The following is a 16687-nucleotide window of genomic DNA, read 5'->3' on the forward strand; positions in this document are numbered from 1 at the left end:
GTGAGGTGGTAGGTATCTCTGTAGTTTTGAATGCATTCCCTAATAGGGAGTAAAGTTGAACATCTTTTCATATATCTGTTGGCCATGTGTATGTCTTCTTTGCAGAAGTGTCTGTTATGTCCTCTGCCCATTTCTTAAAATTGGATTGTTTGTTTGTTTGGTGTGGAGTTGTATGAGTTCTTTATATACTTTGGATATTAATATATTGTTGTAGCTGTTGTTTGCAAATATCTTCTCCCGTTCTGTTTGTTGCCTTTTTGCACTGTTGGACATTTCTTTTGCTGTGCAGATGCATTTTAGTTTGATATAGTCTTATTCATTTATTTTTGTCTTTATTTCCCTTATGAACAAAATAGATCCAGAAACACAGAACCATGAAACAGACTGATGAATTTCAAAGGGAAGGTGGAGGGATGAGGGATTGGAGGAGAGATTAACCAGGGAACTTATATGTATATAAGCATGACCCTTGGTGTACATATATAGTGTGGTAAAGGCTTGGTAGGGGTAGGTGTGGGAGGAGGGAGATCAATTGGGAAACAAACAAACAAACAAACAAACAAACAAAAAAAGGGGACATCTGTAATACTTTCAACAATAAAGATATATGAAAAAAAGGGGAAAAAAAACCAGCATGGTATTGGCAGAAAAACAGTCACACAGACCAATTAAACAGAATTGAGGTCCAGAAATAAAAGCACATGTATGTGAGCAAATAATTTTTGACAAATGAACTATTTCTTATATTTGATCTTTAAACATAAATTATGACTTCAGCACGAACCTTCAATTTCTCAAATTTATCTATTATGTTTCAGTTGGAAAATAATGGGTTTTAGCCCGGCTGGTATGGCTCAGTGGTTGAGCATCAACCCATGAACCAGGAGGTCACTGGTTTAACTCCAGGTGAGAGCAAATGTTTGGGTTGCGGGCTAGATCCCCAGTAGGGGTGCAGGAGGCAGCCAATCAACGTTTCTCTCCCATCAATGTTTCTCTCTCTTTCTCTTGCTCTTCCTTCCTCTCTCTCTCTAAAATTTATAAAAACATATATATTTAAAAAAAAATCATAGGATTTAGACCCAGGATTTTATTTGTTTTTAATTAAAACCTACTTATGCATTCTTAGTAAGTGGTCATTGGAGTATATAACACAATAAATTGCAAAGTGTTCAAACTGAAATTTTGTTTTTATTTTTATCTTAAAATACAAGGTCATTTTAATTTTCCTGGTCAAAACCTTCTTTTTGACATATTAGAGTGATCTAAAACAAATAGTAAGTTATAGAATTCATCCACTCAAGCAAAGTGGCAAGAGAGTGAAATTTTAGAGAGAATGTTTCTAGCACTCTCCCAAAAATGAAAGAAAAAAGTAGGTCAAAATTATTTAAGGTAATTAAAAGATACTGTTTCCAGAAGTGTCAGGGGAATTATTTGGAAGCTACTTTTTATAATTTATTTTGAATAATTTTAAAGCAGGGTGTTAGCATCACCTTAGTGTTAGTAATGAGATAGGGCACGCAATTATGAGGAAGAGTAAATGAAACAATTATAGCAAAATTGACTCTATTTTTAAAGATATGCTGTAAAATTAGGACAATGCTGGAGGCACACAGTATTTAAAATTTGAATTTGTTATATTAGAGTGAAGGATGTTTCTGAGTTAGTCTTTTTTACATAAGTGATCTCCAGGGAATTATACAAGTTACCAAGACCATGTGTAGAAAGAGAAAAATAAGGAGGAAACTATCAATGTTTACATTCTTCTCACTTTAATAATTGAATATGATAAAAAAAACTTAGTAGCCCAGGCCAGGTAGCTCAGTTGGTTAGAGTGTTGTCACGATATGCCAAGGTTTCCGGGTTCTATCCGCCATCAGGGCCTATACAAGAATCAACCAATGAGTGCATAAATAAGTGGAACAATAATTCTCTCTCTCTCTCTCTCTCTCTCTCTCTCTCTCTCTCCTTTCCTCCCTCCCTCTCCCAAACACACATAATTCACACTCTCCCTCTTTCCCTCCCCATCTCCCTCTCTCTCTCGATAAAATCAATAATAAAAATTAAAATACAGACACACAACATAGTTGAACTTCAGCACAATGAAGCAGAATCAAACTAAGACTGGACCAAACAGAACTTTATTACCTTGGCAATACTTCTTATATAATTGTGATATAACAGTGATAATAAAGTATAGAATACAGTCATGCACTACTTAATAATCAGGATACACTTTTTTTTTCTGAGAAATGCATTGTTAGGAAATTTTGTCCTTGTGTTTACACAAACCTAGATGGTATCTACTACATATCTAGGCTCTATGGTATAGCCTATTGCTCTTAGGTTTTAAGCCTGTACTGCACATTACTGTACAAAACAACACAAGAAAATGATGGATTCAAGAGAAGTAGTAAAGAAGATGTATGAGGCTGCTGCTTAACATGGCGTACTGTTTTATAGCAATATTTTCTTAGTAAGTAGAAAGTACACTCTAAAATAACAATAAAATATAGTGTAGTAAATATATAACCAAGTAACTTAGTCATTTATCAAGTATTATGTACTATACATAATTGTAGTTGTATACTTTTATGTAATTGGTAGTTCAATAGATTTGTTTACACCAGCATCACCACAAACCTGTGAGCAATGCATTGTGCTATGATGTTATCAGAGCTATGACATCATTAGGTGATAGGAATTTTTCAGCTCCATCATAATCTTATGGGACCATTGTCGTATATGCGACCTATTGTTGACTGGGACTTATGTTATGCAGCACATGGCTGTAATAAAATTGAGTATAGTTGGTTCAATTATCAATTAAGTTGGAGACTGTAGCCAAGAAAACAAGAGAAGGCTAAGTCTCAGAAAGGGATGCAGTAGAGAAATTAGGAAAGATTTTTAAGAGTAAAGGTATGTCATTAGAGACCAAGGCTAAGGTCATGTACACGCTCATATTCTCAGTTAACTATGTACGGATGTAAAAGTTGGACAGTGAATAAGGTTGATTTTAAAAATGGTTCATTTATTGTATTGGAGGAGAACTCTATGGATGCCTTGGACCACAGAAAGACAAAAATTGGGTCCTAGAGCAAATTAAGCCTGAAACATTGCTAGAGGCAAAAATGACAAAATTGAAACTGAGGATTGTTTTATGACTTCCAAAAATAGCTGACTTCCTCCAGAGATTTTAAAATGTGAATCCATGAAACATGGAATTGCAATCACTGAAGTTTAAACTTTGTTTTGTCAATAATTACTTTTATGTGTTTCTTGCCTCTAATTTTTATCCTCTCCAGTTTCATCCAACATACTGCTATCAGATTAATTTTTGAGCATATCTCTGATTATGTTAGTATTATATATAAAACCTTTTGTCTCCCCATGACTTTACAAAAATGAAATCCTTATAGAGTTTTTACTATATTTTTATGATATTTCAGAATGCAGTTGAGTTTGGATGAAATCCTTGATGGTCAGTCACAGTTTCATGTATTCTATACTCCAATCAAATGATATTTCTGGAATGCATATAAGCCAGGAGCATCCATATCATCAATATAGGGTGTCCCAAAAATGTATACACACACTTTGAATAATTATAAAGGCAGTGTTTATTTAAATACATTTAATTTTCAAAATTGAGCTATCAGATGTTAAAGTGTATATACATTTTTTGGGACACCCTGCATTTTCCAACCTAGATTATACTTTCTCCCATCTCTACCTTTTAACTTTCTTAGGAATCTCCAAAAAAGTCTACTTGATATGTATTCTGCTTCTTCATCATTTTAGTACATCAGTTACAGTCCATACTATTACCTACTTTTTGTGCTTGCAGCATATTTGTGTTGCATGTCATTATTCTCTTAAATCCTCTTTGAGAGGAGGACCTATGTCTGATTTATAATTTCCCCCCTCTCCACAAACCTTATGTGAGAAATGTTTGATAAATATTTATCAAATGCATGATACTGATTGGTTCATACACATTACATTATCATATGTGTTAGTTTGGCAACATAAAATAGGCCAAATAAAATAATAAAATATACCCAGTGCCTAACATAAGGCCTTTCATATATGAATTCTTCAAAAATTTTTCAATTAATGAATGGATTAACCAAAATGTGAATATTGACTTTTTTGGTATGTATGTTTTCTTTTAAATCACATATTTTCTGATATGCCTCATTTTCCCAAGTTTGAAGCTATATGAGGGAGAATGGTAATTTGTTCCTTATAAATTAAGTCAGTATGGAGTCAGACTTTAGGGATTTGGAACAGTGCAGTCTGGTTTGCTGTATTGGGAAATGCTAGCCAACAAATTAAGTCACCCTAGACTGCAATCTACTCATGGACTAATACTGGTTCTGCTTAGTTTAGAGTCCACAAGTCCAATACCATTCTATAATAGAATAGACACAGTAACCTGTAACAGCTTTAGACATTCCTTTAAGTTAAAAAGTAAGATCTAAGACACAATTATACTTTTGGGGTTTGGCTCAAGATTAAATAGGATTTTAATCCATAGGGTAGCTTTTGTAAAGTAGTTAAAACTACTACTTTTTTTCACAGAAGCATAAGCAGCATTTAAAAAAATAATAGATCTAACCTTTACAAGTATAGGAAAATCCATATTCTTTATTCAAATTTGTAATTTTTATGTTGTTCCTTAAAAGCTCATGCATTCTAGAGACACAGTAATATTTGTACTATTTATAGATGATAGCATTACAAAAGACTAGGATCATAAAACTAATTTCTATGAACCATTTTCTTCAGAAGATTATATCTTTCCAGTGTTCTGGCTGCCATGAAGTAATATACTTGCCAGACATTTTTTTGAATTACCTAAGAAAGTTTATTGTAAAACTACAGCCTCCATTTCTCTTTCTCAGACATAGATCATTTCAAAAAGTTTTAAGTCTAAACCAGTAAGTATAAACATTTATAATACCATTTTAAAAAATTGAATAAGGATTATTTAAGAAGAAAAAAAAGGTAATTGTTAAATGGAAAAAAAATGAACCTTACTTATTTTGCCTATTATAAACTGAGTAGCTATTCTCCCTAGCCACCTCAGATGCAGGTAAGACTGTTGCTTCTTGCTCAGAACCTCAGATTTCTGATAAATATGACTCATATTCTTTGCCATATTTCAGCTACATGGCATAAGGTAATGATGATAATGACAGCAAACATTCATTAAACACGTGTCATTGTGCTCCACATTTTGCATATATCTCCTTTAGTCTTTAAAACGGATCTAAAAAATATGTAATATTATTTCCCATGATACTTATAGGAAACTGAAGCATAGAGATGCTCAATAACTTGTCATGGACCACATAGTTACTAAATTCAAGACCAAGACTACAATCCAGTTCTATCTAATTTCACCACATGGGCTCTGTGTTATTACAGAATATTGTGAATGCCTAATGCTCAGGCTCCATGACCCGAGAATTAAAATTCCATCAAAATTTGAAACAGCGTTAGAATATTAAATAATAGAGACAGCTTGATTTTTGAGGACTAGCCAAGGATTTAAGAAAATGGGATTTCAATGTCATTTAAGCAGTTGTATAATTCTCTCATTTTTTTCCCTCTTCTCTCTCTCATTATTTATCAATCTCTCTTTCTCTCTCTTTCTTCTCCTCTCTCCTCCTCCTTCCCTTTATTTTTCTCTCTCTTTGTCCTTCTTCACCATATAATATTAAGAATTTATATATGAGTATATGGGAAAATGGCTGGTAGGTCACTAGTGAGACCCTATAAAGCACAATATATATAAAGTGAATTTACAATTAAATAAAAGTCAAGTTACAATAGTGGTTTCTTGAAATTTGTTAACATTATGCAAAAATAACATTGGTATTGCTCATAAAATTGTATCACTTGAATAAAGATTAGAAATCATCTAGATCACTATTTCCCACTCATTTTTATTCTAAAACCCCACAGTAATATGCATTCCCACCCCAGGCACTTTTCAGTGGTTCAGCTATCAGAGTCTTTTACAGCTAGAATCTGTTTGATTGGCTGGTATTTGCTTTAACTCACTATGCCTGTACTGTAGTAGTTAATTTTTTTTTTAATATCACTCTAGTTTTATTATTTCCCTTTGAAATATTGGAATCAATATTATTTGATAGATTAGTTGGACATGCTCTATTGAAAGTAGATGCCAAGACAGAATTATATTTAAATAGATTTTAATACAGAAAAGGCCTATAAAAATGGGTTGGAGCTCAGATGACTCTAGTATGGTCTAATGGCCCTCCCAGTAATCCCTACTGCCTTTTAGTCTAAAAAATTAATAATAACTTCTCTATGTAATGCCAGTGTTCTCCATTGTGAAATCTATTATGTAATCTACCAGTGTTTTCAGAACTGATTAATTTAGACATGTTTTGTTATTGGGCGAAAAGTGGGGGGTCCTTTTCCCCAATAGGTTCTGGGGGTGAAGTACTTACAATATCTCAAGAAAAATAATGTTCTGAGACTCACACAGGAGAATGAGTGATTCTTATTCGCATGGAGTTAAATGCCTGGGTTTCCAAAGTCCCGTTTCCCTTTATCCAATCTCAGAGTGTATCTGGGGTTTCAGTAGAGCTAAAATCAGAGCCCGTGTCCAGAGTTTTCTTTCCATGTTGGAGACAGGACCAGGACGGCATCAGGCTGGCTGCAGTCCATCAGTCCACTGTGTGTGGGACCCACATGGCCCTGGGCCATATGGGCGAAAGCCGGAGAGTGTGCCCCCAGCAACAAGAGTCCCAAGGTTCCTGAAAGCACAAGAGGAACCAGAAGAGCGAACTCCTTTGTTCAGGGAATTAAATATCTCAAATGTCATGACCTTGCAAGAGCCATGCCCATTCTGGCCAACCATCTCTCTCCCTACGTGTGATTGACAGCAAGCACCTCCAATAGTTCCCCACCTTTCCTGGGCATATGTCTATTGTTCCTTTGTCCAGTTCCCTAGGGAGAGTGAAGTTGTAGCTTCTTGGTGAAGCCATCTAAATGACATGCCTATAATATCTGGCCTTCCATTTGCTTCCTTTTTTTATTATCAATAACTAAGTTAAGTACAATGGTATCCGTTTGAAGCATATTCTTAGAAACTTATTTTTCTCCCACAATAAAATGAATATGAAGAAATGAAACATCTAGTTACTGGGTAAACCAAGTATTGAATGATTAATAATTCCACTCTCAACAATGAAAAATTCATTAATTCATTGTTAATACACATTTTTTTATTTATACTAATAATAAAATAGAAAAATATCAAAAATAGCCTTTTTGTGATTTTTGACAATGGAAGAAAAACACACCACTGAAATTGGAACATTTGGCCACGACTTATTATATACTTTTATCAAATTCTGGTATCTATAGAATACTTGTCAAAAAGTTATAATACAGAATTCTGCTTAAAATAAGTGTGAATTTCTAGTGGTAATATGCAAAAATTATAAATAAATTTAAATTTCTTTACCTATAGCATCAAACAACAAGCAAACCTTTAGGGCTAGCAGTTCTCCATTATCATTTTATTTGGTAAAGGAGTGATTCTTTTTTTTTTTTTTTGATGTTGTTCAAACTGAGATTAGAGGGTAAGTGAACCAGAAAAAGACAATTAGGTTGGAGCTACACTTGCTTTCTCAAGTACTCAGCATTATGAATGCAGACATAATGCTGTTTTTATTCACTGGGCACACACATAAATCAACTTTAATGTCAATAAAGTCAGTAATGATAGATTTCATCACTAAAATATAACTAAGCAATAATGACCAGGAAGAAAGTAAGTCGCTCACAGCAGCAGAAGCTATTTCTTTTTTGTCCTAGGTGAAGTCAAGGGTATCTGAAAAGACTGGCCTTTTCCCCTCTATTATTAACTGCAAATCATTCTTGTCATGTTAGAAAGCAGATTGTTTTTCTCAAGTGTTATATACACCATTATGTTTGGATCACATAACCTGACCTTATTCCAGGGAACTTAAACTCCATTTCCAATTAGCAAGAATGCTTAGAGTGGAGATGAAGTCTATCTGCCTATTAAGCTTTTCTTATCATAACAATTTGAGCAGACATTTATATTCTCTGTTCCCCCTGTGCTGATATTACCTTGTTTCCAAACATTCCAATTTATTTTCATCGATGTGTCTTTCCTATCTGCCAAAAAACAAACAAAAAGGCCAATTTTGATGTTTTTTCATTTCTATTCTGAATATGCTGAAAAATTTGTAATATAACAGTAGGGAAATGACAAAATGAGGTAAAGGGTTTGTTTATGCAATTTAAAAACACACACACACACACACAAAAAAAAAACTCTTTACTGCAAAAACTATACTTGAGACTTAACTAAAACTAAAACTACTACCGAGGAAAGATGCTATAAATTGTGCAATTCACTCAAGTTATGTCTTAAAACAATGTGTGTGCAAAGTGTTTTACGATTGGTTCTTAGCACTCTGTGGCCACGTGGATATTTGGGGCTGACATTCAGCCAATGGCTGAGTAGATAATGTACTTAGTTCAGTTAGTCCACCCATCTGTCCTTTGCATATGCCTATCCTTGGGAAAGCTCTCAGTAACAGCAACAATGTTTCTCCCAACTTCACCATTGCTTGCCATTGTGATTCGCCTAATGAGAAAGTAAATCATTCCCAGGCTCACATTATAAATGATCTTTAATCTGAAAGAAATAATGTTTTTAAATATTCTAATCTCAAATGAGAATGAACAGACTATCTTTCCCACATGATGGCTTTAAACCATCTGATTTTATCTTGAGGCCATTTTGTACTCCACTAGAACAGGATTAAATAGCAAAATAGATGAAATGTTTATTGAAAATGTTTTCATTAAAATAGCTTAAGTTTACAAATGTAGTTTATTCCCTTAAGCCAAAATATGGCTTATAGAGGTTTTCATTTTTTAAATCTTGATTTGTTTCTTAAACTATGAAGAAATTATAAGAGAAAGAATAATTTGCCATAAAACTGAAAATTAGCCCACCAGGAGGTCGCTAGTTTGATTACTGGTCAGGGCACATGCCCAGGGTTGGAGCTCAATACCAGTAGGGGCATGCAGGAAGCAGCCAATCAATGTTTCTCTCTCCCTCTCCCTTTCCCTTCCTCTCTCTCAATAAAAACATTTTTTTAAAAAAAAGTCAGGATGAGAATCAGTTTCCTACTGACCACATAAAAAAATAAACACACTGAAAATTATTACTATATGAAGTTTAAACTCAGTCCTTGGTACATAACTATAAAATTTAATGTTTGACAAAATTAAATATTTAATAAAATGAAAACATTCTTAAATGTTTTATTAATAATTATGTATTTGTACATGACAACTGTAAATTATACCCATCTTTACAGTGCATTTGAATATATTACCAAATAGTATTATAGGACTCTAAATATGAGAGAATATGCACTATAGCAAAAACTCCTTTCTGAGACCACTTTATGTATTACCTTGTAGTGTGTTTTATTACATATACTCAATGCAACTTCTATGTTATCTTTATTAATGCAGGTGAACGGAATGTCTAAATTGTAATATGTTTGTGATACTTCATCGTATTGCTTACTATTTAAGCTACTGTGGCAAAAATTAGAATTCAAACCTTGTTCCAAAGAAGTATAGGTAGCTGTATACTACAGAGATCTTAATTACATTTTTTTCAATAGCAAATGAATTGCTAAACCCATCATCTTTCCAGATTATATTGCTTTACTATTTCTTATTGCCACTTGGGAATAATCAATACACAGATTACCTTTTAATAGATATGAAAGGTCAATAAAGTTAGATGATAATGTTACAGAATTTACCAGGCGACCTGAAAATATGCAGGAGTACAGGAGGCACAGGAAAAACCCATTTATTTTCAGATGTTTCACATGTACTAGTGCAGGACACAGGGGAGACTGCTTCTCTCCAAATCCTGAGCAAACCAGTATGGAGGAAGCTTTCCCTTTACACCTTTTGGTTTCTTTGTCCCCTAAATATGGGATGGGACTTCCAGACCTTTCTCGGGCTTTGCAAAAAGCCTCGTGTGTTGGGGTGGGGGCTGTGAGGCCTGGCCTGGCACCAGTGCTGGTAACTCCGTCTGGGGGTTGTGTATTGTTCATGGTTTATGGCCTCTCTAAAATGGGAGTAGTACTGCGGTAAACAGGTCTTGCAGGACCAGATAATTAAAGAAGGGCCAGTGACTAGACTTATAGGCTAACAAGAATGTGCATCAGGTTACTGGCACAGATTCAGATTGCTACCCCCCCAAAATGCCTCATTTTTCCCATCAATAAAATTAGTTTATTATTATTATTTTCTACATAATTCATATGGAAAAATGCCATATTCTCTACAAAAGAGAGTTTTAAAGGATTACTCCCAGCTTTTAGTTTGTAGTATAATGGAATAAACTCCTAATAGAGAAACCTTCCAAAATATAAATAAAAACTCTAGAAAAAATATACAAATGAAACTACATGATGTCTTAGGAGAAAAGACAGGTAGGTTTTGGAGGGAAGTCCAAATTTTGAAGGGACATAAATGATAAGTTTCCCAAGTTTCAGCTTTTTCTTGAGGGCAGACATCAGTTATGACATGGTGCAGGTTACTAAAACTCAAATAATACACCATACATATTTCATGTCTGAAAAACCACATAACAGAGACCAAGGCAACTGGAATAGCTAGAAAGGGAAGAGGGAGCAACTTGAAAAAACAGAGACAAACAAAGAGCCACAAACACTGCCTATAAATTCTTCCTAACTCTCTAGCTGCACTGCAGTTCATGAAGCATTGAAGCGGACTCAAATCGGCTTAACCTAAGACAGAAATGACAGAGCTGATTTTTGAACTGCTGCCAATCACAGGAAAGACAAAGGTTGCAAAGTAAATGTAAGAACATTAATTACCTACTAAAACTAAAACATCTAGTTGTTACAGGAACGGAAAGCCAGTCTCCACAGATAAATATTCAAAATATGAATAATACAATCCAAAAGCACTTGGCACATGAAGAACCAGAATACTATAACTAATTTTCAAGGCAGGCAGGCAGTGAAGGTCAGACCTGAGACGGCCCAGGCAAGCACTTTGAAGAAACTCATGATTCTGCTCAATGACCAGACATATTTAATTGCTTACATTAGAAAAGAACACAACTTGTTTGAAAGACTTACAATTACTTTTAGGAGGTAGAAAAACAACAACAGAGTAAACCCAATGCTATTAGGAGGAGGGACATAGTAAAGATAGGGCAGAAATACATGCAAGAGAACAATGCAGAGAACTGGTAAAGCCAGCTTTTAGACAATATCAACAAAATAAAGGAGGATGACAACAAAAAGGAAGGGGCCAAATAGAAAACAAAAAATAAAATGTTATCCAGGGTCACAATTACATTAAATGTTAAAGAATTATTTATTTTTCATGTCTGTGTTAAAAATTTCTTTTATTGAGACAATTCTATTCAATAAAGATAGAATATGCAAATTGACCATCACACTGCCACAAAGATGGTGGCACCCAGTCCCCTCAGCCCTGCTGTAGTCCCACAGTCTTTTCAGCCCAGCTGGGGGGGGGAGGGGGGGACAACAGGAGCACTGTGCGGCCGGACCCACCCTCAGCCCCCCAGCTGCCCAGGGACGGCCCAAGGCATAGGCAAGCCTCAGATGGCGGCTGCCCAGCCACCCAGGGCCACCTGAGGCTCAGGTAACTAGGGCCAGCCGAGGCTTGCACTGCCGCCAGTGGCAGCAGCAGAGGTGTGATGGGCGCATCACCTTCCCCTGATGGCTGGGTTACCTCCCGCCCCTGAAGGCTCCTGGACTGTGAGAAGGGGCAGGCCTGGCTGAGGGAATCTCCCCTCTAGTGCATGAATTTTCATGCACTGGGCCTCTATTTGATATATAACATTATATTAGTTTCAGGTGTATAACATAATGATTTGATATTTGTATATATTCTAAAATGAAGACCACGATAATTGTAGTTAGCACCCATCACTATAAATAGTTACGAAAGATGTTTTCTTCTAGTAAGAACTTTTAAGACCTACTCTCTCAGCGACTTTCAAATGTCAGAGTATTGTTAACTATAGTCACGCTGCTGTACATTATATCCCCATGACTTTTTTAATCTTATAACTGGAAGTTTGTACCTTTGGATCACCTTCACCTATTTCAATTACCCTTCCAACCCCCCAACCCTCTTCTGGCAACCACCAATCTGTTCTCTGAAGCTATGAACTTGTTGTTGTTTTAGATTCCACATATAAATGAGATAATAAAGTGAGATTTCTCTGTCTGACTTATTTTACTCAGTGTAACAACCACAAGGTCCATCCATTGACAAGTTTTCATTCTTTTTTATGGCTAAATAATATTTCATTGTGTATACAGACTACATTTATTTGTTCACTTATTACCCATTGATGGACACTGATGATGTTTTCTTGAGTTAGATATTATAAATAATGCTGTTGTCTACTGGGTGTCCCAAAAGAATGTATACACACTTTGAATGACTATAGAGTTAGTGTGTATTAACAAACAGTTCATTTTTGGAATTTAAAAGAATCTACAGAAATGAATCATATTTTTTGTCAATCTCTGTTTTCAAACGGAGGTCCAGGCACTGCTAATAACATGAAGCAATGGAATAAAAAACATCAAGAATCATTTTGTTTGGTATTTGTGTGCCCTCAATTCATCAACTGTTGCCAATTTTGTACTATAGAATTTATCTTCTATGTATCCCCATTAAAAAAAAGAAAGTCTAGTGGCACTTTAGGATAAATTTTCTTTGCTCAAAGCTTTTAGTCTTGATTCACCCATTCTTTCAAATCAGTTAAATCTGAAAAGGAGTGAAAATTAAGTGAGTTATCAGCTGTCAAAGCATGTATACATTTTTGGGGGTACACCCTCTATATTTCTTGAGTTAGTGTTTTAACTTTCTTCAGCTAAATATCCAAAAGTGCAATTACTGATTTATATGGTAGTGCCCTTATAACAGTTTTTTTTTATAGAGTCCTTAGAGTTTTCTATATATCATATCATGTCATCTGCAATTAGTGACAATTTTACTTCTTCCTTTATGATTTGGGATGATAGAAATGGGACTGTCATAAACGGCCTTAATTAGTTGTGGTAATTTCTACTATACCTTGTTCATTAAGAGAAAGGCTGTTAAAGTTTTACAAATGCTTTTTCTGCAGCTATTAAGATGATCATATGATTTTTTTCCTTCATTTTGTTAAAATAGTGTATCACATTGACTGATTTGTGGATATTGAACCATATTTGTGCATCTGGAATAAATTTGTGTCCCTCTCGATCATGGTGTATGATCCTTTTAATGTATTGTTGAATTTGGTTAACTATTATTTATTGAGGATTTTTCATCTGTGTACATCAGGGATATTTGCTTGTAATTTTCTTTTTTTGTGTGTGGCATTCTTGTCTGGTTTTGGTGTCAAGGTAATGCTGGTGTTATAAAATGAGATTGGATATGTTCCTTCTAATTTTTATTTGAAAAGTTTAAGAAGGATTGGTATTAATTTTTTAAGTGTTTGGTAAAATTTACTAGTGAAGCCATCTGGTCCTGAACTTTAATTAGTTGGAAGTTTTTAATTACTGATTCAAAACCCTACTAGTAAACAGTTTGTCCAGATGTATATTTCTTCATTGTTCAGTCTTAGTAGGTTCCTAAAAATTTATCCACTTCATTTATATTCTCCATTTAGTTGGGCCGTAATTATTTATAGTCTCTTATGATTCTTTGTATTTCTGTGGTATCAGTTGTAACGTATCTTTCATTTCTGATTTCATTTATTTGAGTCCTCTTCCTCTCTCTCTCTTTTATTTTTAAGGAGGATATGTGGGAGTTTAGCTAAAGGTTTTCTTATTATGTTGATCTTTTCAAAGAGCCAGCTTTTAGTTTCTTTGATTTATTCTCTATTGGTCTATGTATTTCTACTATGATTTTTGTTATTTCCTTCTTCCTATGAATTTTGAACTTCATTTGTTCTTCTTTTTCTAGTTCACTGAAGTGCAAATTTAGGTTGTTTGTTTGAGTTTGTTCTTGTTTCTTGAGGTAGGGATTTTATTGCTAAGAATTTCCCTCTGAAAACTGCTTTTGCTGCATCCAGTAAGTTTTAGTAATGTTGTATTTTCATTTCCTTAAGGCATTTTTTGATTACTATTTTTATTTCTTCTTTGACCCATTGGTTGTTCATTAGTAAGATGTTTAATCTCCACATATATGTGAATTTTCCACTTTTCTTCTTGTTTTTGAGTTCTAGTTTCATACCATTTGGTCATAAAATATGCTTTATATTATTTAAATTTTCTTAAATTTATTGACTTGTATTGTAGGATAATATATGATCTATCCTGGAAAATATTCCATATGTGCTTAGATGGAATGTTCTGTATATATCTAAGTCTAACTGGTCTAATGTACCATTTAAGATCAATGTTTCCTTATTGGTTTTCTGTCAGGGTGATCTATCCATTGCTAAACTTGGGATATTAAATTTCCCTAGTATTATTGTATTGATCTCTGTACATACTTTATAATAAATTCAAAATTCTGTGATATCAATGTATCATAAATTATCCAACCATTTATTCTTCTGACCTTATTTTTTTAAAATATTACAAAGAATGATATAATGGAAGCTATGGGTTACACAACTGCATTTTGCTTTTTAATGCAATGTAACTTTTTCTATCTGTTAGTAAGAAAATCCAAACCTTTTATATGTGATATCATGACTGACATTAGACTTAGTTCTACCATTGTACTCTATGTTTAAAAATTTTATTAATATTTTACTGACTTTCCTTTTTAAAAATATAATGGTTTAATCAAATTTTAATTGTTCTATTTCTAATTTTTGGATATCCCTTATTCTATTACTAGAGGCCTGGTGCACGAAATTCGTGAAATCGGTGGGGGGGGGGAGTGTCCCTCAGCCCTGCACCCTCTCACAGTCTGGGAGCCCTTGGGGGATGTCTGACTGATGGCTTAGGCCCACTCCCCAGGGGGAGTGGACGTAAGTGACAGTTGGACATCCTTAGTGCTGCCGCGGAGGTGGGAGATGCTCCCGCCGCTGCCACAGCTCTTGCCAACTGTGAGTCTGGCTTCTGGCTGAGTGGTGCTCCCCCTGTGGGAGTGCACTGACCACCAGGGGGCAGCTCCTGCATTTACCATCTGCCCCCTGGTGGTCAGTGTGCATCATAGTGATTGGTTGTTTCGCCATGGGGCCGAAGCTGGCTCTCTGACATCCCCTGAGGGGTCCCGGATTGTGAGAGGGTGCAGGCCAGGCCCAGGGACCCCACTGGTGCATGATCGGGGCCAGAGAGGGACACGGAAGTTTGGCCAGCCAGGGAGGGGCAGCGGGAGGGCTTCAAGGCATGTCTCAGTCCCAATTGGCCGAACCCCATTAGTAAGCTAACCTACCGGTTGGAGCGTCTGCCTCCTGGTGGTCAGTGCATGTCATAGCGAGCAGTTGAGTGGCCTTAGATATCATTAGCATATTTTGCTTTGATTGAATGGCTGACTGGATGACTGGACACTTAGCATATTAGGCTTTTATTATATAGGATTGTGTTATTTGCCTTCTCTCATATTCCTCTCATTAATAAAATATAAATTCTTATATCATAATATAAAAAATACTATTTCTTCTACTACTTCTTGACTTGTACTAATTCCCATTCGCATGGAGAAATTGATATATCCATTCAGTTTTCCCTTGACCTCTTAGGGACCAGAGAATGTGGTGGCCTTCAGTAGAGCCTGTGTCACAGCTCCAAAGATTTCTGTCCAATCTCTTTCCAGTATCTGCAGCTTTCTCACCTTAGTCTGTCCTCTCTGAAACTTATCTCTAGATTCTGACCCAGTGCTCTGAAAAGAAAGTCCCACACAACTGCTCCAAGGTGGCCTTAAAGACTGTCTAACATCTCACTTTCTCATAGTCTTGACAAGTCTGAGAATTTGTTTGGAAGTGGGTAGAAAAAATCCATATTTATTTCTCCTCTTTCCCATAATTCACACATACATATACACACACAGGGTGTCCCCCCAAAAGCTATATATACTTTAATAGCTGATAGCTCAATTTTGAAAATAAAATGTATTTTAATAAACATGCCTTTATAATTATTCAAAGTGTGTATATACATTTTTGGGGATGCCTACATATAGTAATTTGACTATATGTGACAAGCATATAAGTGCATTTAGTGATTTGAATAAAATAGCTTTTAATTGAAAGGAAATTGAATAGTAGTAATTTTTCATAAACTGATAAAATTAAAATGTCCATGTATAGATATATAAGATGATGTTACCTTACAGAACTTAATGCACAATAGGTATAACCCCTTTTATCATCAATAGCCTACATATCAATCTTTACTATGTGTATAATACTACACATTGAGATATATCCAAACCAACCAGAATTCTTTTCTCTAAATTTACTCAGAGATTACTTTGTAAAATAAAATGTACCATTTACATTGGTGGCCTAGGACAATTCTTAAAACATAAATATTGTAACTAGGTATAATGTTTAATTCATCTGAAGTAAAAGATCAGTTTAAAGTGAAGTTAAAATTTCCCATGAAACCAAGGTATCATTGGA

This window comes from Myotis lucifugus, unplaced genomic scaffold (assembly GCF_000147115.1).
Source record: "Myotis lucifugus unplaced genomic scaffold, Myoluc2.0 scaffold_286, whole genome shotgun sequence".
NCBI lineage: Eukaryota > Metazoa > Chordata > Mammalia > Chiroptera > Vespertilionidae > Myotis > Myotis lucifugus.